This window comes from Lemur catta, chromosome 16 (genome assembly GCF_020740605.2).
Source record: "Lemur catta isolate mLemCat1 chromosome 16, mLemCat1.pri, whole genome shotgun sequence".
NCBI lineage: Eukaryota > Metazoa > Chordata > Mammalia > Primates > Lemuridae > Lemur > Lemur catta.
The window spans coordinates 47646738-47671023 of record NC_059143.1 but is presented as its reverse complement, the minus strand read 5'-3'; the positions used below and the strand labels follow the sequence as shown (position 1 = coordinate 47671023).

Sequence of the window (24286 nt, the reverse complement as noted above, 5' to 3'; positions counted from 1 at the left end):
ATTAAGGAGAAAGATTTAATTGAGTTATTTAAATATTATAATATTTTTAATGTTCTATTTTGTGTCTTTATTCTACCTTGTTAGTTTTACATTTTTGCCATTCCTTTGCACAATAGATTGCAGCATACCTACTTGATTTATTAAAGTCTAATGTAATTTAGTTCTATTATAATTTTTTTTAGAAAATACAAGAATTTTAGAACATTTTAACTTCCCTTTATTTCCCTTTTAGAGTTAAAAAAAAAGTCAGACAATTTTTCACATGTAATATCCAGCATTCAAATATTACCAAGCTTACCAGGAAATAGGCTGCCTAATTGAAAACAGAGCAAAAGACAGACCATATAATATACCTATAGGAGTTTCAGATATCAAAATTATCAGGCACAGGTCTTAAAACGTGTGCGGCTTATACATGCCAGAAATTAGATGGCATGATATTAATTACATCAGAGAACTCTGTATTATGAGAAATGTCAAATGGAAATTCTAAAACTGAGTAACATAATACATGAAACTTGGAGCTGAAAAGATTGATCTAGTATCATTTTAAAATAGAAGAACAAATCCATGAACTGGAATATCAGTGCCAAAACACAAGTTTAGATTACCATTCAAAAAAATAATTACTGTAAGTTGCCACATTGACAGAATAAAGGAAAAAATATGCATTTCAATAGATCAAAAAATTCAATATCTAGATATTCATATTTGGATAAAATCTTAGCAATTAAAAATAGAAAAAATGTGTTCAATCTGATAAAAATTTTCTCTGAGAAATAAAATAAAATTACAACTAGATAATTTAGTTGTGCTTTATTCTCACCTCTATTTGCCAAAATTATTTCAGTTAGCACCCCAGCCTGCTCTCTTTTTCTATCTGTACCTATAATGGAAGATTAATTAATACAAGTAGCTTTTGCTGCAATCCCAAACACTCCCTCTGGTGGCTACTTGAAGATAGAAACTTGTGAGAATAGAAGCACACAACTAAGCTTATATGTGGACATTCAGTTTGTTAGAACTTCTTTCTTATCAATTTGTTCTGAACTCAGAGATAGGTGAAAAAGATGTGAATTATTATCATACCTAAACCCAAAGAATATATTTATGAAACTGAGAAATATAACTCTGTTTTTATTATTTGGGAGTTTTTTGAATGGATTTTTTGCTAGAATAGTAGTTAACCCTGTGAGGGATAGGTTCCAAGCCCCCCAGTGGACACCTGAAATTGAAAATAGTACTAAATCCTGTACGTATTGTGTTTTTTCCTACTTATACATAACTATCATAAAGTTTAATTTATAAATTAGGCACAGTAAGAGGTTAACAGCAATAACTAATAATAAAATAGAACAATTATAACAATATACTATAATAAAAGTTATGAGAATGTGGTATTTCTTTTTCTCTCTCTCAAAATATATTATTTCACTGTTGTATTATTCTATCCACATTGTCACAAATGAGAGAATTTTCTTTTTTAAGTCTATATGACATTCCATTGTGAATATTTACCACATTTTCTTTACCCATTCATCCACTGATGGGAATAGTTTGCTTCCATAGCTTGGCTGTGGTGAAAAATGCTGAAATAAACCTGGCAGTGCAGATATCTCTTTAAAAATATTTAAAAACAGAATTACCATATGATCCAACAATCCCACTTCTGGGTACATATCCAAAGGAATTGAAATTGATATGTTGAAGAGATATTTGCACTTCCATGTTCATTTCAGCATTATTCACAATAGCCAAGCTATGGAAAAGTGACTTTCTTAAGGAGAAAATGAATACCAAAATTATAAATTAAAGTAATGATTCATTTGACTACATCCAAATAAAAAAACTTTCCACGTAAACAAAAAAATGAAAAGCAAAATTTCAGTACAACCTGTTTATTGGACAAAGTCCTGTCTATGACTATTTAAAAATGCCTACAAATCAATGAGGAAAATGCAAACAAGCAAATAAGAAACTTGGCAAAGACCATTATGAACAATTCACCAAAAAATGTGAATGGAGAAAATCCTCATTAATCAGAAAAAAATCAATAACATAGCATTTCTTATCCATCATTCTGGCAATAATTTAAAAGTCTAACATTATCAATTATTGCTGAAGATGTTGGAGAATAGGCACCCTCAGACACTGCTGGTGGAAGAATAGAATGGACAGCCACTTTGAAAAGCAATTGGTGTTATACAACAAAATTGAAAATGCAGTTTGTATTTTTAACTAATTTAGGTCCACCTTCAAATAACACTATGCTGCCTCACATATAGTACAGGTACCTTGTACAAGAATATTTCCAGTTTCTCTTCTCTGTCCTTTTTAACATTGCTGTCACTTATTTAAATCATTTACATACTGTAATTACCTGGTACATGTTTATTATTGTTTATACAAATAGTTATTTGTTAGATGAATTAAGACGAATAAAAATAATTATTTTATTTTATATTCCATTTCCATCACTTTTACTTTCTTCATAGAGGTCCAAGTTTCTGACCTGTAGCATTTTCCTTCTGCCTAAAAATCTTTTTCTTTTCAGCTTTATTGAATTATACAGATGTTAAAATCTTCTAACATTTCTTATAGCACGGGTCTGCTGGTGATGAAATCTCTCAGTTTATGTTTTTCTGAGGAAGTTTCATTTCTCATTCACTTTTGAAGGATAATTTTGCTGGATATAGAATTCTAGCTTGGTGGGGTTTTTTTTTATTTGTGTTTTTTAGCACTTCTAAATACCTCATTCTCTTTTTGCTTGCATGATTGCTGACAAAAAGTCTACTTTGATTCTTATCAGTGTTTCTGCATACATAAATTTTCTCACCTTACACCTCCACCAACTTCTTTCAAGATTTCTTCTCTGGTTTTCTGCAGTTTGGATCTGATCTGACTGGGGGTAGATTTCTTGATATTTATCATGCTTCGGGTTCTCTAAACTTCCTGGATTTACGGTTTGGTGTCTGTAATTAATTTTCATATATTTTCAGCCACTCTTACTTCAAATATCTTCTTTTGCTTCATCCTCTCTTTCTTTACCTTCTGGTATTACAACTATGTGTGTGTTCGAGATGGTTCCACAGTTCTTGGATATTTTCTTGGGTTTTTTTCCGTCTTTTTTCTCTTTGCATTTCAGTTTTGAAAGTTTCTATTGACATTTCTTAAAGCTCACTGATTTTTTTTTTTTTTTTTTTTGCTGTGAAGCATCTCCTATTAGAGATATGAGAAGCATTCTTTATTTCTGTTACAGTGTGTTTGATTTCCAGCATTTCTTTTCAGATTCTTCCTTAGAGTTTAGAGTTTGCATCTCTGTGATTATATTACTCATCTGTTCTTGCATGTCTTCTACTTTTTCTATTATAGCTGTTGCTATATTAATCATAGTTATTTTAAATTCCCTGTCTGATAATTCCCAAATTTGTGCTATATCTGAGTTTGGTTCTGATATTTGCATTGTCTCTTAAAACTGTTTTTGCCTTATAGCTTGCCCTTTTTTGTTGTTGTTGTTAAAATGCAGACATGAGTCAGATGATAGAGACTGAGATAAGTTGGACTTCAGTGTGAGATTTCATGTTAATCTCCTTGAACTGGAGCGTGTTTAATGTTTGCTGATGCTGTAGATGTCAGAGTCCTCAATTTCTTCCTGTTCTTTGTTTTTGTTTTCCTTGTTGTCTTTGGCTTTTCCTAAAATCTTCTTACATACAGACTACATTTTACAGTTTTTTTCGGTTGCAATCCACTGTTCTTTTACTGGAGTTCTCTTGGTGTGGTGGAAAGATGTGGGATCGGTAAATCATCGCATAAAATTATGATTAAAACTCAGTCTTTTAGTTGGCCAGAGTTCTTGGGCTGTGACCTTCACAAGTGTGAAAGTGCTAGAGTGAGAAATACCCTTTCCTGCACAGAATAAGTATTTCATGCAAAGTTTTTTGTCTCTTGGAGAGCAGGCCTTTGTCATGGAGAAGCCCTGGGCATATTTCACAATGATTACTCTTCTCAGCTCTTGCTGTGAGAACCTGGTGGCTGGGCTCCTCAAACTATAACCAAAAAAAAAAAAAAAAGATTCAACTCTCCTTAAGACTTAAGACAATGACCCCCAGGAGTTTCTCATTCTCAGGCTGCTCCGTGCTCAGCCCCCAGCAATTTGTTATAATTACTATTTAAGTAGTTCTACCAGTTTATGGTCCAGTAGAATCTTCTCCAGGAAAGCTGATCTTGGCTGTGATTCCACATTAAGGGTAGGAGTTGGCCTCAGTTTGTAAATGTTTGCAAATGTTCAGTTTTTATTGCCCATATTATGAGTTATATTGATTTACTTGCAGCAGGTATGCTCATTGGCTTTATATTCTGTGTATCAGGCACTGTTTATGCACTTGGGATAAAATAGTATATAAAACAAAACTGCCTGCCCTCATGGAGCTTGCATTCTCATGAAAAGATAGAGCAGAATGAGAAAAATAAATAAAATATATAGTATGCTAGAAAGTGATAAGAGCTAAGGGGAAAGAGGTAGAGAATGGAAACCTGGGGAAAGCAATTTTAGATAGGATGACCAGGAAAGAGCTGCCACAAAAGATAGCATTAGAGTAAATGCCTGAAGAAGGTAAGGACCTCAACCATGCGCATAACTGAGGAAATATATTCCAGGGTAAAGGAAGAGCAAATGCACAGGTTCTGAGGTAGGAGTTTCCCAGAGTCTAAAGGAGAAGCAACCAGGAAGCCAGTGTTGCTAGAGTTGATGCAAAAGGATGAAAAGCTAGAGAATAGAAGTAGAGTGCAGAGAGTATCGATGGAAAATAACCCAAACGCTATAAAATAATTTTAAGAGGTTTATTCTGAGCTGAATATGTTTATCCATGGCCTGGGGAGCCATGCCCACGAAGCCTTGAGCAAGTGGTCTCGCCGTGGTTCTGTTACAATTTTGTTTTATACATTTCAGGGAGATAGGAATTACATTTAAATTCATAAATCCGTACATGGAAGGTGCCCATTGGTTTGGTCCGAAAAGGTGGGACATCTCTAAGCAGAAGAGTACAGGTAATAGGTGGGTTTAAAGATTCTTTGATTTGTGATTGGATAAAGAAATGAAGCTTTGACTAAAGGCTTGGAATGTTTTAATATAAGGAAGTTTGTTAATCAGAGACAAGCCACTGGACATAGACTCAAATGACCTGTTAAGTAAATTGATGACCTGCAAGTATGATTTAAGCTTTGTCTTATATAGCCTTAGGCCTGTTAATGAGTTACAAAGGAGCGTGACAAGGCATGTCTAACCTCCCTTCTCATGGCCAGCAACTCAGTTTTCGGGTATTTTGGGGGTCTCCTTGACCAAGAGTAGGCCAATTCAGTCAGCTGTGGGACTTAAGGTTTTTTTTTTGTTTGTTTGTTTGTTTTCATAGTTCGTAAGAGGAAACTAATCCTATAGTAGATTATGTAGGATATTGTAGACTTTTTGTTTGTTTGTTTATTCTGTTTTAAAAGAAATGTTTCCCAGGCTGATTAGAACTCCTGGGGTCAGGTGATGCCTCAGTCTCCTGAGTACCTGGGACTACAGGTGCACAGAGCCTGTCTGATCACTTTAATATTCCAAGGACTGTAGTTTCAAATCTAAGATAGAAATCCATTGGACGGTTTTGAGCAAAGAAGTGACATAATTTGACTTACATTTTAATACATTCATTCAGCCAGCTGTGCCTGAATAGAAAGCAAAGAATTGAGAGAATTAAAATAAATAAATAAATAAATTACTTTAGCATTTCTTCCAGGCATAGTGTCTGGTATTTATCACAAAATAAAAAGAGTTTCATTTTATATCAAAAGCCATCATTGCCATGACAGATGGTAAAATAATTAACTATAGGATTCATAATATTTGAATGGAGGAAGATGAAGGAAAGGGCAAGGATGCAGACAAGAGGCAGGCACAGGCGTACTGTGATGGGTGTCCCAGGTGACCTGGGGCTGGGGTCAGGGCTGACATAGAGTTCACTGAGAGAGGAGGAAAAGTATCACAAAGGGAAAAGGTAATAAACTTAGAGTGTTGCTAAGATTTGTCTCTGGTGCAGCTATCTTATTTTTATTCTAGTGCAATACCTTAGACTCACACTGGCACATTTATACGACCTTAAATTTTTCTTGCCTGCTGCCAGAGACATAGTTGCCTTCCTATTTAGTCTGAAAGTTCTTTAGCTTGTTTACTTGACTAATATATAATTGTTATTATTCCCTTGCCCACTTCCCCAAGATCTTTGTATAAATACTTCTTTCAGATATATTAAAATGTGACCTCATTTTCTAATAACTGTTTCTCACATGTTATCAATAATAGCACAAGCTGTCTAGTAATTCAAGAATGATATATTTTATTCTTGCTGAATATAACTTTAATTTTCTATGGTGATCAATAAAAACAATATAAATCCCTTTAGGAAATGTGTCCCTGGGAGACGATAGGTTCACAAGTGAAACATGAACCTGACGAGAAATGAGAATCCAATAAACATTTGCACATTAACTTGAGAGCACTTTGCAGCTTGTTGCTGCATTTCTCTAAATTAGGATTTGATATAGTGAAACTTTATGAGAGATTTTCTCCTGTAAGAGCATTATTAAAGTTATTCACACTACATCTGAAGTCTTAGATTACGGGGAATCATCTCTCTGTCAAAGCGAGTATTAACTAATTGGTAACAGGGGAATACAACGTGTGAAAAAATACACAAGGTCTTAGAGGTAATTTATTTCTTTGAAAGCAGTTGTTGACAGTGTGACATTACACTTAGTTAACACTTCTAGGGGCTTTTAAAATTATTCTCTCTGTCAGCAAGGACACAGCTTCTGTGCTTTCACAAGACTTATTAACAGACATTCCTTTCTGACTTTTTTCCATTCATTGGAATTGAAAATGCAAACCACTCTTGCTGTCTTTGCCAGATGCTATATCAACACTTTTAACAGCTGCAATGTCCTCTAGATTCAAATTTAACATTTTCACTTTTCAAAGTGACAATTATTTTCAATATTTCAAATTTCTCTTTGGTTAGTAAAGAAGATCCCAGAGTAGAGCTGCAAATCTGTCCTAAATATATTCTGGAAAGAAGAGGAGCTTAAGCAGTGGCAGTAAGCACCATCAATAAAGACTACATTTCATGTTATAGAAAATACTCTTCCTTCTCCAAACATCTCACATTTTATTATAATTTCAATCATTTCTCTGCTGGATGATGGTGACCTTTTCTGGTAATACAATTTTTGTGACTGAATTCTGATTTTTACACTTAAAATTAAATGGAACTAGGCTTCGCTGGGATATTTTAGAGGTAATTAAGAAGTGCCTGCTTCCATGTCCATAACTATACTCATGACTTGATTTCTAATACTTGAAATAATTTAAGGATGGCAAAATTTTTTCTTTATAATTAGAGATAACATTGGAATAGCAAAATATTTGTTGGCCTAGTGTTATATTAAAAATGATTCATTCTTTCCTTTAAGCAAGTAACTTGTAGGGAATGAAAGAGGAGACTGGGGTACTAAAAGGAAAGCAGTGATTCAGAAATGTGAAAATAGGAGAAGAGATGAATGATGTAACATGGATCATCAAAAAAGTATTAGACATATTCATTCTGTCACCATATTGTAAGTGATGCTTCTTACCTTGTCCACCCTAACAAATGCTCTGTATTTCATGGTATATATTAGTTTAGCTCAATGTGGTTCAAGGGCAGGGGTATGAGTAAAAGTGATATTGTTATATAACTTGTCCTTTAAATTTAACAGAAAGATATATTAGAACATGACAAATCCACCTTACAAAATGGCATTTATTCCTCCATACAAACAGAAAAAAGTATAATTAAGATGCAGATTTATTGATGGTGTGGATATGATATTAGATTCAATTTGATCCCACTAAACAACTGTAAAAAATAAAAGTGTGTTTATCTCCCCTAACCCTAGCCACATCCTGTGCCTAGTTTTGTGACATCAGTTTTGCCAAGATACCAAGCCACAACACTTTCTTGACTCAGAATGTAAAAATTAAGTAACCATCAACTAAGCCATAAAAGTAGGGAACTAACTAGGTAATCTACCCTACACTTGGAACTGAACTCCTAAAAGCTGTGTCATGGTAACAAGGAGGGGCCAAAAGAAAGTCAGCAATCTCAGGAGCTATAATTTGCCTTCATGACATGTCATGGACCAAAAAATCTTTAATCGTGAAATTTAGCAAAGGTTCCAGACTATCAGCACCCATGGGATTGGAACAAAAGTAAACAAAATTTCTCTCCAGAGGCAAAGAATATTATTCTAAGAATCATGTTATTTGTATCTATTTTATTTAAACATAATGTCTAATATACAATCAAAGATAATCAGAAATGGGAAGGCATGGCCAAATGACAAAAATCTAAAAATGGAACAAACAAAAAATTCAGAGTTAAAACCAAGCCTAAAAACTTCATTAATTAGCTAGAAACTTTAAAATTATTGTAGCAGACTTGAAGAAAGATAAAAATTCTAGAAGAGAAAAATGTGTTAACAAATTAAGAAAATAAATATATAAGTTTAGTGTTAGATTAAAAACACTTGAAGAGAGAGCTAATAAATTTGAAGACAAGTCAGAAGAAACTGTGCAAAGTAATAGGCAGAATGGGAGGATAAAGCAACTCCATCTTGGATGCTAATCTGCCATGTTGACTTCTGATCAATGTCAGTTCCAGAAATGCCTCTAAGATTTCTACTTTCAAGTTCTTACTGGAAAATCTTCCCCTTAGGTTAAATGAACCTTGATGTACCATAAATCCTTCCCTTAGGCAAATTCTTTCCCTGAGAGGAAGGGCAATTGTCCTATATGTTCTTTCCCTAGGATCTATGAGTCCTGGGTCTGGTGAGTGCCACCAACCTTTCTCACCACCACCCAAGACATGGATTCTGTTCTTAAGTCCCTACCAAATGTTTCTTTCTGGGAAACTGGATTTGTCAGCCTCATTTTTCTTCCTCTCAGCTTCCTTGGACTTTGGGGATAAGTTTACATAGGACTGCATGCCATGAAACACAGAGATAAGAGGACAAAAGGATTCTGGAAGATGATTTTGAGAACTATGGCATAAGGTGCCTTATTTCACTTCCTCTTATGTCACATTGGCCAGAATGCAAATATACCAGTCCCTATATAATTACAAGGGAGTGTGAGAAATGTGGAAAAGACCATAATTTTGGGGAAACTTAGTCATCACTCTCCTTGATAAAACATACTCTTTTGCTAACATAACACAAAGCAAATATAATTAACCTCCTATTGAAAGGGTACAGCACAATGTCACTCTCCCAGTCACTGAATTCTGGTCAAAGTCCAGAATCTATAAATACTGTGCAGTTCTAACTGCAGAAAGTGAAAGAAAGGAATACAACAGCAGTCATTTTTCCACAGCACTACTGTAATTTTACAGATATTGCATTGAAAAGATGTCCTGGTATGGCAGTGGGTAGGGGGATTCCCCCCTGTGATTATTTTACCCCATTCTTGCCTGTTTTTTCCTTCTTTTCTATAGCTTCTGCTTCTGTCTTCTTCAGATTCCCCTCATATCTCATGATTTTGTACATGTTAAGTGGACATCTGATAGTGTGCCCTTTTAACAATGCTGTACTTCTTTCTTGGCCCAGTGGGAGAATATATTCCTAAAGGATGTGTAAAATTAAAATTTCAGAGGCTTTTTTTTTTTTTTAAATCTAGACTTGTGGTTCCTTTGGCTATAAAATTCTCTCAAAATCTACATTAGTGACTGTTGGTGAGGATGTGGAGAAAGGGGAACACTCCTATGTACACTATTAATGGGAATGTAAATTAGTGCAACTACTATGGAGAACAGTATGGAGGCTCCTCAAAAACCTAAAATTAAAACTATCATATGACCCAGCAATCCCACTGCTGGGTATATAGCCAAAAGAAAGGAAAGCAGTATATCAAAAATATCAGGGTGGGGAACTCACAAGGAGCTCATGGTCTTTAATCTTTCTCACCCAAAGATTAAGATATAAAGAAGTAAAATGTTTGTTTATTAAGGAAGGAAGGAAGGAAGGAAGGAAGGAAGGAAGGAAGGAAGGAAGGAAGGAAGGAAGGAAGGAGAGAGAGGAGAGGAGAGGGGAGGGAAGGGGAGGAGAGGGAAGAAAAGAGAAGAGAAGGGAAATGGCAGGGCAGTAGGGGGAAATGTTGGCAGCTGAGGAAAAGCTGTGCAGACTTTTAAAGGGTAAAATTGGCGTGTTTTTTTTTTGTTGTTGTTGTTGTTGTTGTGAACTGATAACAGGAGTGTCTGGTGTCCATCTTTCCTTCTTTTTTTTTTTTTCCTTTTCTCTGTGAGGCTGGCTTTATCAGAGTCAATGGAATCTGGTTTTGGTGAGAGCTAGGAGGGAGTTTGCATCCCTATTGACTGCTTAGGGCTCTTCAAGGCTGTTAAAAACCTCTTAAATAAAACAATTTAAGCCACAGGTGTGTGATCAAACAAAGGGGCAGTTGTGAGTTTTCAAAGGGGTAATTATGTGCTGTGAGTTTATTTCTCTTACTTTCTGTTTGATAGTTTATCTTTTTCTGTTAGCTAGTTTATTAACAAGCCCACCTTTCAGAAAAGATATCTGCACTCTGATGGGGCTTAAAAACACTACCTCAAAATGAAGGCCTCAGAAGCAAAAGTAATCTTCTCTGACTTTGTCTCGTTCTCCTGAATCTCAATCCCATTCTCCCCTGAGGCTAAACATAGAAACTAGAATCCCTCTTCCCCAAGGCAGGTCATAAAAGCCAGAACCCCTTTCCCCCCAAACCAGCCATAATACCTAAAATTATTCTATGTAAAAACTGGTGATAAAGTAATTATCTGACCTACCTTATTTGTGTCCTGTTCCATAATTTACTATTCCATAAAGTGTCCTGTACCTTACCCAGGAGAAGGAATGCATGATCAGAGGGGCCAAGAGGATGGACACACAGGCCTTGGTGGGTTCTGCCAATCAACCTGTTAGCATTGGATCATACCCTTTTTGTCCAATCATATTTCTATAAGGCTTTGTTGAAATTAAACATAAAAATGGATAATTTCCCCTATATCTTTGAGTTTTCATTTTTAAGGCTCCTATGTATACACATTAAAATAAATGTGCGTATTTTTCTTCTTAATCAACCTGCCTCCTGTCAGTGATTTTTCAGTGAAACTTTATGGGGACAGATAGTTTTGCTCCCTACAGTTTGGTGAAACTTTGGGGGGCCAAGGGCCTTTGTTCCCTCCAACTCTCATGTTATTATATTGGATTTGAATTTTAAATGATTATTAGGTTAATATGCAATAACAGGATACAAATAATACTCCTAAAGTGTTCTTTTCAATCCTAGTTGTAAAATATGCTTTATTTCTTTACTTTATCGACTTTCTCTTTTTCTCTCTCTCCTACCCTCCACCCTGACTTAATTTAGGCTACCCCAAGCTTATCTAATCTTCTGATCTTTGTTTATTTAATTCAACTGGATAATTTTATGGTTAACAACATTCTAATTATGTTCTAATGTTTTCCCTGAATTATTTATTCAATTTAATCATTTTGCTCAGCCATTGTCTTCCAAAGCCTTTTTAAATATAATCTCTTTTGTTTGATTATCAGTGGTCTTTATATTACCATTTACTTTTTGGCTTGTAATCTGGTCAAGAATTCCTTGTATTTAATATTTACATAAGTGCAGCCAGAGAAGCCAACATACAATGCTAACATTTAGTTCTATAGTGTCTTCCCCTGGAGTTTCAGGCTAAGTTGGTACATGGTCTGCAATCCTTGTTACTGCAAGTCGAATTGAACATTTTGCCATAGCATAATATGGATCTCCAGTTAGTTTTATTACCAGGTTGCCTAGTCTCCTGTATAGACAGAGAATACATGTTATCCTGTATAGTCAGAGAATACATAATACATCTCCTCTCTTAGCAACCTATGGTTAGCATCTTATCTCATTTTAAGTTACAGAGTAAACCTGAATCTCTAGCCCGTACCTACTTTCTACAACTCCGAAATTTCATCTGCAGAAGAAAATATACCCAAGTTTACATGGAAAATAGATTTCCAGTGAGGTGCTCTGTACACATGTAATCTCAGTAGTAAAACACTCAAAATGAAGGAGCAAAGAGATATTAATTATCATTTAATCCAAAATCCAGTAGGTAGATTGACAATTCCAAAACCTCTTTATTTTCCACATTGATCATTTATTTTGATTCTATGCCAAGAAAGATGAAAATCTTTCAAGTCATTTTACACTTTAGCCAAAGTTTACCTGATCAGAAGTGAGTGAGAATTGAGTTATAGAAGATAAGAAGAACCTACCCTACTTCTTCTGCAAGGAGAAAAGTTATTTCCAGAGTTCTCAACAAAAAATAATTGAGTTTCACCCCTAGGCACATAGTGAGCAATCAATAAATTCTAGCTGATTTTTTTTAAAGAAAAGAAAGACACATTGCTTATTTAAAGCCCATGTATAAAGCTAAGCCATCTGTACAGTTTTATTGTTCCCTGCGGTGAGAGAACTATCAGGAATTGCTAAAGAGATGGTTGTTTAAATATAAACAGTGAAGGCCACTCCATCTAAATATTTGAGTGTGTTTGCATGTAAACTGATTAATACATATTTAATTTATGCTCAATAGTAAATTATAACTACCATCAAGACACACTTCACTGAACTTAAAAATCAAGAGAAAATCTTGTAATATTCATTTTCAGGGACCAACTTCTATTTTAAACATGTTTAAATGGATAGTCATGCATTTAAAACGAAGTTTTTTGTGTAATTGAAACTCAGAATAAATTTCACTGAGAACGACTTAAACACTCATTTAGAAATCTGTTCAAGTTACTAATACATTTTCCGATATCTCAACATATCAGCAACCAAAATAATAATGTTATCAACAAATATTAATAAATATATTCTCCTTTAACTCTAAAAGGTAAATACTTTTTTATGTAAGATGTTTCATACTTACTTATGAATAATCTAATGAGCAATAATACAGAATTTCACTTCCAAGAACATCTCTGAAAGTTCTAGGTTTGGTATTTACACTCTTGATGTAACTGGTTATTTATCTGAGAACAAAAAATATTATTTACCAAAAAATAACTTTTTTCACTCTGTTGAAGAATGAACAAAATCAATACAGTGTAATAGCTGAACTTTCAACAGGTGGTAGCCTTTACATAAATATAAAGCAATGTGAAAATTCTCAAAGTTTTTGTATAAGGAGAGCCATCTGGATATATGACTTGAATATATTATGGTACAAATTTTCTCAAATATGGCTGAGAGTTTTTCCCCTAACAGTTTTAATTCAAATAGATATTTCACCATTGAATTTGCCTGTCACATAGAATCGGTTATACACATTGTGCCCTAGGCTTCCCCTATATTTAATGAGTAGATACCAAAACATCATGGACATAATCAGAAAAGCAGAAAAATATTAAAGATAATTTAGTCTAAACCCTTTCTTTTCAAAGAGAAGAGTGGAGCCTGTTCATATAAATGACATCCTCACAGCCCCATAGTGATTGGCAGAACTGAGACACATCTGATTCTCAACAGCACTACATAGTTAGGGGCTTGCACATCAGATAACTCCTCTTTTCTAGTTCTACTCTTAAAACTACAAAAATAGATTATTGTTGGGACACTTCATAATAATTCTGCACAAAGATAAACTGATGATTATTATCACAACTAGTTGACCAATAAAAGCCAAGATATATAAAAGTAAGAGTTATTGAATTACTAAAAGCATGACTCAGTTACCCATTATTTCTATTTAAAAAGCCACATGTTGATACTATTAACCAGTCAAACATTAATTTTCTGAGATACGAGGTGAGTAAATAGAAAATCCATTTATGTGATTCAATGACCAAAACCTCTGTCAACTAAAGAGTTATCTTATGAAGCACAGTACATTTCAATGACTCATTTAGACCTCTAGTTCTACTTGTGATTGACTTCATTGAGCTGAAAACTAAATATAATTGGCTACAGCTCTAAAATAAAATGTAAGGATGAGCATTCTATTAGTAATCTGCTACACATGGATAATTTTATAATCTCTGCTTTTAAAATAAATATTTTTCTATACCTATTGATATTTATAAGAATTAGAGTCCTTTAAATGCAACTGAAAATAGAATAATTCAAATTTTTCATAAACTGCAAAACTGCTTTATTTTAACAAAGAGACTGACTCCCAACAAAATTCAACATATGAAAATTTAGGACAAAGGATTATCCATAAATGACCACTTTTTCTCTGTTAGAAAGGAATTAACTACACATAACTGAATGAAAGTGTAACTTAAACACTAAGTATGTAACATACAGAAAAATAGAATGGAAACTGTAATGCAAGATATGAGAGTTGGGCTAATGGGAGTGTTTTAGTATACAGTTATAACATACAGGTTTTTTATTATAATATAATCTAGACTTATATTTAAAAATAGATTGTTTTAAACATTTAACAAAAGAGGGTTGACTCAACAATTTTACTCAATTTGAAATCTTTTAAGGGATAAATAAATGTAATAACTAATAACATTTATTAAGTCTTACTATGTGTCAGGCTTTATATTTATTACTTTAAAAAGGTTTCCACATTTCATTCTCATCTCAGCCATTTGAAGTAGGTACTCTTATGCCAAATCTACAGTTAAGGAAAGTGAGACACATTGAATTTACCCATAGGAGCCATCAATAAGATGAAGAATGAGGGACTCAATCTAGAACTATGAAACTTTAAAGTCCAGTCATTTAACCATTACGTACAGAGAGGTAGTGGGGTGAAGGAGGAAGAGATCAGCTACCTCTTATGGGAGTAATTCCAGTCCCAGGGAGAATGTTAAGAAGAATCCAGAGATAGGTACCTCTTGGATCTGTGAGCACAGACACTGAATCAAGTGATTATTTAATAATTCACTGAATACATATTTAATGAGCACCTAGGATGTGCCAGGCACTGTTCTAGGAGTTGGATATAGTAGTGGAAAAGCAGGCAAAGTCCTTATCCACATAAAACTTACATTCTAGTCAATGAGTAGACACTGGACAAATAAACACATAAATTTATATTAAGATATACATTGTAATGTTATACATAAATCAAAAATAAAAAATAAAAGTAAGATTATAGACTTAGAGAAATTGATCAGAAAAGGCATCTCTTTTTAATTAAATCAGGTCCCATTTATTCATTTTTGTTGTTGCTGTAATTGCCTTTAGGGTCTTCTTCATAAATTCTTTACGTAGGCCAATGTCTATAAGAGTTTTTCTAACATTTTATTCTAGAATTCTTGTAGTTTCATGCCTTAGGTTAAGTCTTTATCCACCATGAGTTGATTTTTGTGAGAGGTGAAAGGTGCAGATCCTGTTTCAGTCTTCTACATGTTGGTATCCAATTTTCCGAGCATCATTTATTGAATAAGGATTTTTTCCCCCACTATATGTTTTTGTTTGCTTTGTCAAAGATTGGATGGCTATAGCAGCACAATTTACAATTGCAAAGATGTGGAAACAACCCAAGTGCCCATCAATACATGAGTGGATTAATAAAATGTGGTATATGTATATCATGGATTTCTACTCAGCCACAAAAACAATGGTGATCTAGCACCTCTTGTACTATCCTGGATGGAGATGGAGCCTATTCTACTAAGTGAAATATAAGAATAGAAAAACAAGCACCACATGTACTCACCATCAAACTGCTATTAACTGACTTAACTAACCAACACTTAGGTGCACATATAGTAGTAACATTCATCAAGTGTCAGGCAGGTGGGAGGGGGGAGGAGGGGATGGATATATTCACACCTAATGGGTGCCGTGTGCATCGTCTGGGGGATGGATACGCTTGAAGCTCTGACTTGGGTGGGGCAAAGGAAATATATGTAACCTAAACAGTTTTACCCCTGTAATATGCTGAAATAAAAAAAAAAAGAAGAAAAGAAAAGGCATCTCTGAGGAGATAACACTGGGGCAAAGGTATGAATAAAGCAAATGAGGGGCAGAATCATGAGAATATCAAGAGAAAAGGTGTTCTAGGCAGAAGAACAAGCAATGAAGCCCTGAGATGAAAGTGTGCTTGGAAGAATACAGAGGCCATTGTGATAGGAATGAACAAGAAAAGGAGTAGTAAAAAATGAGATCAGGGAAGTAATTAAGAGTCAGATAATGTATGACACAGAGTCTGTGAAAAGGGCTTTGGATTTTGTTCAGCATCATGTGAGTAAGCATTGGAGGATAAAGAGATAGGAGCCACACAATGCATATTTTAGGAGGACTGCTCTGAAAGCTATGCAAAGAATAAACAGTAAATGGTCATGACTTGCAGAAGAGTCACCTCTTAGGGGATAGCATAGTAGATCAGTCAAAACTGTTACATTAGTATTGCACCATTTCTGGATGTAGTACAGGACTAGATAAGAAAGATTAAAGGGGTGTGAAGTGGTTAGAGTCAATATACTTTTGATTATAGATCCCATTGTATTTGCTGATGGGTTGTATATGTGGTGTGACAAAATAAAGATCAAGAAAAATTCCATAATATAGCTTAAAAATTTGTCTTATAAGATCACTGGAGGATAAACAGATTTGGTGTGAGGAATAATCAAGCAAACAGTGTGTGCACATTAAGTTTGAGATGCCAATTAGTTTTCCAAGTGGAGATCTTAAGTAGAAAATTGGATATACAACTCCAGAGTTCAGAAAGAATTTAGGGATGGAGATTTGTCTTTAGTAGAAGATTTCAAGTAGAGACTCAGTGTAGGTAGAGAAATGCTTTAAAGACCAAGACTAGAGGCCCCAGAACACTTAGCTTTGTGGAAGAGAGAGAGGATTCAGTCAAAGTGAATGAGAAAGGGTGTAAATAAAGTGAGAGGGTAGAGTGTGATGTTCTGAACAAGTGAAAACAGTGTTTCAAGAAGGGAGACATCAACTCTATCAAATTCTGCTGAGAAAACAAGTAAAATATGGACTAAGAATTTGACATTGACTTTGATAAAATGGAATAACTGGTAGTCACCAGAGGTATAGAATTATTAGCCTTCGTAGTTTCGCTGGACACTAAGGAGTAGAAAAACAGAGAAAATTCATAACCTGAATTGCTCTAGAGAGAAATAGGGGGAAAGTTCAAAGAAGCTGAATCCAACCAGTATATTGTCTGGGTGTTTTCCATTCCAGAACAGCGGTATCCTACTTAGGCTACTTTGAGAAGTCCCTTGCCCCAGGTCAGAAGATCAGAATGAGTTTCAAAGTGTGATGGTGGTAAAGAGAATATTGCATTTGTGATCAAAAGCTGGGACTCTGAATTGAAGAACTGGGTTCAATGTGCAATTGTTTCACTTACTAATTGTGCTGTCCTTCTCAAGTTGCCTAACTTCTATAAGCCTTGTTGTTTTTAATAACAAATATTTTTTTTAAAAAATTCCCACCATATGAACTTGCTTTAAGAGCCCAGTAAATAAGAGTCCAGAAAACTAAGCTTTTAAGATTCAATGTACAGAGTGCATATTAACATGTGGAGCCTAGATAGAGCAGTGCTTAAAGGAGGCTAATTTGCCTAGAGTGAAAAGAGTATGTGAGAGAAAAAGGTCCACCCAACTTCAGAGTTAGGAGGGGGCAGAACATGGAGAGCTTAGCAGGCCATGTTAAGGATTTTGGTCTTTACATTAAAAGCAATGGGACTTCACTTGATTTAGAGTAGCCCTATTTTCACTGATATTCCTGACACGCATAGGCAATTAAAAAGATAAATCATTTGTCAAACAATGAGTTGCATTTTCCCCTTTTATATATATTGAAATAAAAATATATTTATTAATAAGCCCTTATATTATTGGTTTGGCTAAGACTTTGTCTTCTCTAAAAGTAGAGGTAGCCCTGGGAAACACAGCATATGAGAATAGCAGCGGTGGGGTCATAAGATCTTTGTCCAGAATTCTTGGGGTCAAGTCCTAACTAAACACTCACCAGTTGTGTTACCTTCCACAAGTTATGTAACTTTTTTTTAAATTGAAATATAAAATTGTATGTATTTATCATATGCAAGGTGATTTTTGTAAGTATATATACATTGTGGAATAACTAAATCTAGCTTTTGCCCAAGCTGCCCATAGATATTGAGGAAAAAACCCAGGGCCTTATTAAATAACTTCCTGCTTTAATTATCCAAATAGTACCTTAATATCCTGAAACATGTAATTCCACTACCTAAACTCATTGGAATCAGGGAATGTTTTAAACACTATGTAACTGTAGTATAGCATTACATTGAAAATTATGAAAATAGGCTTTAATGGTCCACTTTAACAAGAACTATCACAGCTCCATTTTTAAAATAGAATAATCATTAACCCCATTATAAATGGTATCCTGGCAATATAAACTTTAAAAATTTCAAACTGTTCTTTGTAACTAGAACTTGGCTATTTTAAATATGCTTCTCAAATAATTGAGGCTCCTGGCCTTGCAATTCAATAATGTCCAGATATTGCTGCTAATGTATTTAATGTATAAGAATGTATCACATGGCTTTCTGCAGAACATTTTTTTTATTTCATGAATGTAAATGGTCTCATTAGCCAAGATTGCCATGGGCATAAAGCATCAACCAGGTCTAAAAGTGCATTTTAAATGCTTTCATAGTTCTTGGGCACTTTTTGAGAATTTTAATGTTTTCTTTTTAGCTGTCATTCATGAAATTAACGAAAGAAAAAAAAGAAAAAAAAATCACAGCATAGAAAGAATGAGGTAAAACTCAGAAATCCATGCTGGAATATATATGTGGTTCCTCTGTTTCCTAACTAAGGCACTGTTTAAAATTGTCTGAAAATATTTTAGAGGGAAATGAAAGACTGGAAATTTCAAGTGAGATCTCTAAGGGAACTCTTGAATAAGAAAGAAAATTCAAAACAGCCTAAGGGAAATAGGAATGTTAAAAACGACAGGATTTTACAACCCACTCCCATCTGCCATAATCTTTTGTCATAACTTGTAATAAATAGCTGTTTCTAATTGAGATTCTAATGAACACTAAGAAAGCCCAAGCGTGTTATTGGAATTTAAAGCAGAAAAAAAATTAAAATTAAAATTAAATAATTTTTTATTTTTTGAAAAATCCACAAACTGTGTCATTAGTGGCTAATTTGTAAACCAGATTATTAGTCCTTCAATTATCAGAGTTTGCTTTTAAAATGCATAAAGCCTTGGAATTCAAAAGTTGGGATGAGATCATCCATTCAATCTAGTGTTAAATATTGTATATGCAGATAACTTAGATCCTCTCCTTACCTACTGAATCTATTTTAATGAGTATGAGGACCAGGCAACTCTCACTTTTAACAAGGTATGACCGCTGGCTTGCCTTTTGCCTTATCACCCAGCTATGTCATCTTCCATGCATTGCCTATGGTTAAAATTCTTTATCAAATTAAAGGCTATAGAGTCAGTTCTCCTCTTTTAATGACAAACTATATAATCCTCAGGCCAATTGTATTCTTTATGTTAGTAATAGGTCTCTCTCTAGGTCTTAGGATGCCATGACCTTCATGGGGTCTAAATCCTTGAAATAACTAGGACATTTTTGTGAGAATGTTGTCTCACCCTGAGCAGCCTAGCTAATTAAGGAGAAGATGTTTTACCTGGATCTTCTCTTCCAGCATACAGGTTATCAAAGCCTCTGTTCCTGATATTTACTAAATCCACAAACCAGTGAGAGAATGAGGCTGGAAAAACCAAGGCAGTTTTGCCTGACTATGAAGCCTGCACTTCCTTCCTTCCCAACACAACACAGCAAAACAGGGCAGATGCTCCACCCTTGGGCCCTCATTCTTAATCACACTCACACTCTCAGATGAGGGTTTGTTTGCTTGGGGTTCCATTTGCTTGTTTTTTGACTCTTTCTTTCCCCAAAATGAAAATAATTATTTCTTTTCCATCCTCTTTTTAAGTTGCTGCACCATTTTTCTTTATTCAATATTATTGATACACGGAAGGAATTTTTTATATATAAAGTTAATTCAAAATGAAACATATTGCTTACAAGGATAGTAAATATTGGATTTGCTAAGTGATTTGTAAGCATAAGAAAGACAAAAACAAAATAACTGAGTGGAGTGTATTATTTCTCTAACATTGCTGGAGGCAAGAGCAAGGTAGTTGGTCAAAGGAAGCTTTGAGTGATCTCCCCAGACTAAGTCTCTGACTCCACAGTTGATCCATGCCTATAATGTCTTCCATCAAGCATGTTTTGTTAAGGAATTATGTCTCCATTTTGGAGGCTGGGTGGTTTCTCAAGTATTGTGTTTTTGGTGGGAGCCATCCATTCTCTCTCCTTCAGTCCATCTAACTATGCAGGGAAGAAATTACATAGGATTTAAATGAAAGACTCTGTATTCAGGTTAGGCTAAGGTTAGAATTCAGGCTCTGGCAATTACTAATAAGGAGAACTTGAACAGTAAGCCTCAGCTTCCTCATCTACTAAAGCAGGTAAATATAGAACCTACCTACCTCATAGCATTGCTAATTATTAGAAGTATATAGCCTGGGAAATTTTAATCTGAAAATATTTTGTGATATTTTTGCAATTATGTCTTCTAGATAGTGGTATTACAAAAGTGAAGAAGATTTATGCTTTCCTCTAAAAGTTTGCAGCTTAGCTGGAGATCCACATAACTCTGTTAGAAATTACAATGTGGGAATAGTTAAGTGTTACACAAAGGCCAAATAAAATTCCCTTGGAAGCTTATAAGTGAAGCACATAGCCTAGGCTTTATGCTTATTGTGCCTTTTGGGGAACAGTGGTGGAGATAGAGAAGGGAAGAGGGGAGAAGAGTCAAGGAAGAGAGCCTTCCAGGAGGATTTTTGAGAATATATTTTTTGTTTATAAAAGTGATTATTTCCAGTCATTGGTTTTTTTGTTTGCTTGTTTTTATTAGTGCAGCATTATGTGTCTTAGAACAGAATTTCCTTAAAGGAAAGTAAGTGTAAACAATCCACTAAGAAGTGACTTAAAAAGCCTGGCATCCTATACGTAGAAAATTAAGTCTACATTACTATACATTTTATATTGATTTGAAAATGCCAAGTTATCTTCCTCACAAAAAAAAAAAAAAAGAATTGTCATGAATGTAATGATGGGCCTTATTAAGATAGAACTCTGGTGCTTGCTACAAACCTTTGGAACTAAATTATTTAAAGGACAGCAAACATTTTAAGAGCTCCTTTCCTTCTTTACCAAATTAACTCTTAGTTGCTCTTCAGGACAAATTTACGGATCATCTTTGAAAAACCTCTCCTGAATTCCCGCTCACCTCCACCCCCTCCACCTGAGTGTGATTTAAAGGCCCACATTATTATGACACTGCACTGTTGTTGGTTTGCTAACCTATGCTTCCTGCTAGACTCCTAGACATTACTTTATTAAAGTAAAATTCAGTTGATCTTTAAACAACCTGGGTTTGAACTGCATGGATCCACTTATATCTGGATTTACTTCTGCCTCTGCCACCCCTGAGTCAGCAAGACCAACCCTTCCTCTTCCTCCCCCTCCTCAGCCTACTCAGTGTGGATACAATGAGGAAAAAGACCTTTATGATGATCTACTTCCAAATAGTAAATAGTAAACATATTTTCCCTTTCTTATGATTTTCTTAACATCTTCTTTTCTCTGGCTTACTTTATTATAAGAATACATTATATAATACATATAATATACAAAATATGTGTTAACTATGTCTTTTTATGCATTTCTATCTTCTAGCATGGAACTTGACTAGAATAACTCATCAGATGTTTATTTAGTCAGTGAAATGATTAAACTAATCAAGAACACATCTTAATGAAAGGCATGACAAAGATCCTAGAGGTTCGATGTAGTCGTCAGAATAATGCCCCTCTCCCAATGATGCCATGTCTTAATTATCCAAACCTGTGAATATATTACATTACACAGTAAAAGGGACTTTGCAGATGTGATTAAGAGTATAGCCCTTGCCAGGCACAGTGGCCCATGCCTGTAATCCCAGCACTTTGGGAGACTGAGACAGGAAGATCTCTTGAGGCTAGGAGTTTGAGACCAACCTTGGAGATATAGTGGGACCCTATCTCTATAAAAAACAAAAAGAAAAAGAAAAAAAAAAAAGCTGGGCATGATGATGTGCATCTGTAGTCCCAGCTACTCAGGAAGCTGAGGCAAGAGGATCTTTTGAGTCCAGGAGTTCAAGGCTACAGTGAGCTATGATGATGCCACTGCACTCCAGCCTGAGCATCAGAGCAAGACCTTGTCTCAAAAAAAAAACAGTACAGCCCTTAAAATGGAGAGATTATCCTGAATTATCCATGTGGGACCCAAATGTGAGGAATAGTACTTAAAAGTGACCAGGGGAGCAGAAGAGGAAAGTCAGTGAAAGATATAACTATGAAATAATGATCAAGAAATAAAATGTTACTGGCTTTGAAAATGGAGGAAGGCCTTTAGAAGGGAAAAGGCAAGGAGACAAATTCACCTCTAGAGTCTTTAGAAAGATGCACTGATAACCTGGCTGAGACCTGCCTCCCATCTCTTCTCCTCATTTTATATCATGCTATCCTTGACTCAGTATTTTTTTGTTTTCATTTTTTTCTATGTTTAAATATTTTTTAGAGACAGAGACTCTAAAAGCTCACTGCAGCTTCGAACTCCTGGGCACAAACAATCCCCCTGCTTCAGCCTCTCAAGTAGCAGGACCACAGGTGTGCACCACCATGCTGGCCTAATTTTTTATTATTATTGTTTTTTGTAGAGATGAGTTCTCCCTATGTTGCCCAGTCTGGTTTCAACCTTCTGGCCTCAAGTGATCCTCCTGCCTTGGTCCTCCAAAGTTCTGGGATTACAGGCGTGAGCCACCACACCCAGCCAGTGTTATGGTGAAACTGGTTCATTTATCATCCTTGCTGCAAAATCTCAGTCTCTGCTGTTACCCTCAGTCTGAAATGCTCTTTCTCTGATTTCCTGTGTCCTAATTGATCCTATACATTCTTCCTATTTCAGTTCAGGGATCACTTCCCCAGATAAACCCCACTGGCCACCTTTTCTAATCACCTCTGGGGAAGTTGGAACCCTTCGTGGTGTGTTGTTGGAGAACAATCGTTCTTTCTATCAGAGCACTTATTCATCTTGCAGTTGAGCATTTATCAGAATGATGATTTGATTGATGCCTACTTTCCAATTACCAAAATACATGTTCATTATTATTGCTCTCCCAAATATTTTTTTTCTACTTGAACAGTTAAGGGTGGTAGATAATTATATTTAGTTTAAAGACAAACTAAGGCAGAATTGTTAAATGACTCAGCCAAGGAAAACCTTAGTTTTATAACTAAGAATAGAACTCAGGTTTTCTTTCTGTCTTTCTTTCTTTTTTTAATTAGAGATAAGTTTTCCCTATACTGCTCAGGCTGGACTAGAACTCCTGGGCTCAAGGGATCCTCCCACCTCAGCCTTCCTGTAGCTGGGACTACAGGTAGAACTCAGATTTTCTGACCATAACACACACACACACACACACACACACACACACACACACACACATACACACACACACAACAATGTAGGTCTCTTTCATCTAAGTGTATATTTATAAAATAGCCTAACTCAAATATTGACATGAAAATTCCTTTAGTATTCTAGGCTAGTACCCACTTTCATTTCTCTTTTGCAACATAATCAAGATCTTGTCATTTTAAGATCTTAGAGCTCTTAAGATCTAAGAGCATATAAAAATTGGACAGTTTGTTAAGGTGACATATTCCAAGTCCATTGAAAAACTCATAACTCAGAGGACATATTAACAAGGAACACAAAATCTAGGATGCTGTCAGTTTAAGGCAGAGAAGTTAAGGAAATGTGATGAATTCATTTAAATGATGCCAAGATCATAAATTCAATATTTGTATGAAAGTGTTAACAATAGGTGATAGAAGATGGACAAGAAGAATTATTTCAATAGCACAATATAAAAGCAGGTATAGAATATTATGTTGAAATCTTAATATTTGATGTTTTAACAAAATTGAAAAAGAAGACAGTGTTCATTCATACATAGCCCTGAAAAATAGTACTCATTTTATTTTTAAACAAGTTTTATTGAGGTATAATTTATGTAAATAAAATTCACAAGTTTTAGGTGCACAACTTGAATAATTTGAACAATATGTTTGTAT

General features: G+C 34.9%; 1 pseudogene; it reads left to right on the top strand.

Moving 5' to 3' along the window:
- Positions 1-4985: 4985 nt before the first annotated feature.
- Positions 4986-24286, top strand: part of LOC123621734 — a 32627-nt pseudogene continuing 13326 nt past the window's right edge.